We start from the raw sequence: 3,116 nt of genomic DNA, 5'->3' as shown, positions 1-3,116 counted from the left end.
AAGCCAAAAAAAGAATGTGAGAACGGTTTTATTCAGGACAGGTTTGAATCCAGCATCTAATTTAGCTGATATACTTTGAATTATATATAGATTTAGCATTTACTCTTGAAAAGTTTAAGGGTTCTTAAAAGGTCATACTTCATTTTGTATTAGAACATGGCGTGTTGGCTTTCTGCACATATGAGCGCTTAAGGTAAAATGCTTCTTATTTCCAAAAGCAGCAAGTGTGCAGACACTTATTAAGAATATAATATCTTCATGCCCATTTCTAGTCAGTAGGAATTTTTCCTCTATCAAGCAACAAAATAGAGGAATTAAGGCTGATTTCTTCAGGTTTCCATCTCAGATCTTACAGAAAGTGATGAATATCATAGTAATACAAAATTGCTCTTCACATTCAGCACCATTCCCAGATGATTTGTCTCTCAAACTCATCACAGAATCACAGAATCACTAGGTTGGAAGGGACCTTCAAGATCATCAAGTCCAACCCATGCCCTAACACCTCAGCTAAGCCATGGCACTGAGTGCCACATCCAGTCTTTTATTAAACACATCCAGGGATGGTGACTGCACCACCTCCATGGGCAGACCATTCCAGTACTTTATTACCCTTTCTGTAAAAAACTTTTCGTCTTATATCCAACCCATATTTCCCTTGGTGCAGCTTCAGACTGTCCTCTGGTTCTGTCAGTTGCTGCCTGGACAAAGAGACCAACCCCCACCTGGCTACAGCCACCTTCCAGGGAGTTGTAGAGAGTGATAAGGTCACCTCTGGGTCACCTTTTCTCCAGGCTAAACACTCCCAGCTCCCTCAGCCATTGCTCAAACACACAGGGTTTGTGTTCCAAGTCCCTCACCAGCCTCTTTGCCCTCCTCTGGACGTGCTCAAGTGTCTCAAATCCTTCCCAAACTGAGGGCCCAGTGCTGCCTCACCAGTGCTGAGTACAGGGGTAGGATGACCTCCCTGCTGCTGCTGGACACACTATTCCTGATCCAGGCCAGGATGCCCTTGGCCTTCTTGGCCACCAGGGCACACTGCTGGTTCATGTTCAGTCAGCTGTCACCAGTATCCCCAGGTCCCTTTCTGCCTGGGCACTGTCCAGCCACACCGTCCCCAGCTGTAGCACTGCAGGGGGTTATTGTGGCCAAAATGCAGGACTTGGCACTTGGACTTATTAATCTTCATCCTATTGGACTCTGCCCATCCATCCAACCAAACATTCCAGGTCTGTCTGCAGAGCCCTCCTACCTTCCAACAGATTGACACACACTCCCAGCTTAGTGCTGTCCGCAAATTTACCAAGGAAAGACTCAATCCCCTCATCCACGTCATCAATAAAGATATTAAACAGAACTGGCCCCAGCACAGAGCCCTGAGGGACACCACTGGTGACTGGATCATGCCAATATCAGCTGCCTGCTCTGTTTTTATGTGTTCTGGGAAATCAAAGCAGAAACCAATTTTGCTTTAGCAGTTGTAGCTTCAACCAGACAAGATACAAAGCATGTGTGAGCCCTCCTCCCTCCCTCCTCAGGCTTAGAAGCACAGCTGAAGTCAATGGTGTAACTACTGTGATATAAATAACAGAATAAAACAGAAGATAACAACACCCATGATATTTACTCTAAATTTTACAACAGTTTGGTCTTTGGAGGTCTGGTTTTGACTCTGTTAAACTGAGTGTGGACCCAGCTATGTCATGCCAAATATCCAGCGCAAAACTGAAAGAAAGGTGTGTCTGCTTAAACATGCAGCATTACACTGGTTTAATTAAAGTAGCTCAACCCTAAGTGTGCACACCACTGACAAGAGTGGCTGTCATAAAATTTACGAGTCAAATAGTAAAAGTTTGCCAATCTGACCTGTTTTGGTTCAAGTGGCCAAGGACATCTGCCTCCATGTCCTGACTGCAGGTGCAGAAGGTTGAGGTCAGAGCAGGGCATTCACCCATGATGTTCCTCCAGAGGAGGTCATCTTTGCACGAGCTACAACACTGCATCTCCTGTGTTTGAAGCAACACTCTATGAAGCTCCACAGTAAAGTGTCAGGGAAAACTGGTGCAGTCCCTGCAGTCACGGAGCTGTAAAGCAAAAATAACTTTGAAGCAGAGAAAGTGTGAATTGTCTTTGAACTGAAGCCACTGGCATAGTGCAAAAACAAGAATCAGAGAATGGAGAAAGATAACAAAATGCATGTGTGTGTGTGAGAGAGAGATAGATAGAGACACATCCATGCTATGGAAAGAAATTGTTTTCCACCTGATCATCACCATGAGATCACCTTTTATGTGGGTAAATACTGATAGGACAAAGGGGCATGGCTTTAAACTGATGAGAGCAGGTTTAGATTGAATGTAAAGAAGAAATTTTTTGTGCTGTGTTTGGTGAGGCACTGGCACAGGTTGCCCAGAGAAACTGAGGATGGCCCATTCCTGGAAGTGTTGAAGGCGAGGTTGGATGAGGCCCTGAAAAGTCTGGTCTAGTGGAAAGTGTCCCTGTCCATGGTGTGGTGGCTTGTAACTAGATGGTCTTTAAAGTTTCTTTAAATCCAAAATATTCTGTGATTCTATGCTTCGGTGACTTCAGGTTTATTAAAATCATCAATCATCAATTGCAGCCCAGAGAATAGTCACAATGTCCTTCTTGTTTCCCTAGAGTTTTGTGGATGACTCACTGTGATATTTTTGTTTAACAGCAGGCAAAGGAACATTTTTCTATCACACCAGTCTGTAGAGAAGCGTTTCTCTGTAGAGCTGGCTGTTGCTTTGTGCAGATGCAGCTCTGCATGCAGCATCCCTCTGTCATGCTCACTGACACTTCAGTCTGCCTGAACATGCCAGCAGCAAAAACAGATGAGAAAATGCCCAGAGGGAAACCACAGAGCATCTAAAAATGCCAGAAGAAAACACAGTTTGCAGAACACCGTCTCTTCCTGAGAAAACCTTCCTAGCTCATCAGCACGCCTCACCTAACAGGCACAGGAGGGACGTGTGCATGCCTAATTCAGCTCTGCAAGCAGGTCACTGGGCACTGGGATGGAAATCTACTCGAAGTTTAAGACTTTACAAGACTTTAAAAGATCACAGCCTTTAAACACAAGAAACACAAACCAA

This window comes from Passer domesticus, chromosome 2 (genome assembly GCF_036417665.1).
Source record: "Passer domesticus isolate bPasDom1 chromosome 2, bPasDom1.hap1, whole genome shotgun sequence".
NCBI lineage: Eukaryota > Metazoa > Chordata > Aves > Passeriformes > Passeridae > Passer > Passer domesticus.
This window is presented reverse-complemented; position numbering follows the sequence as displayed.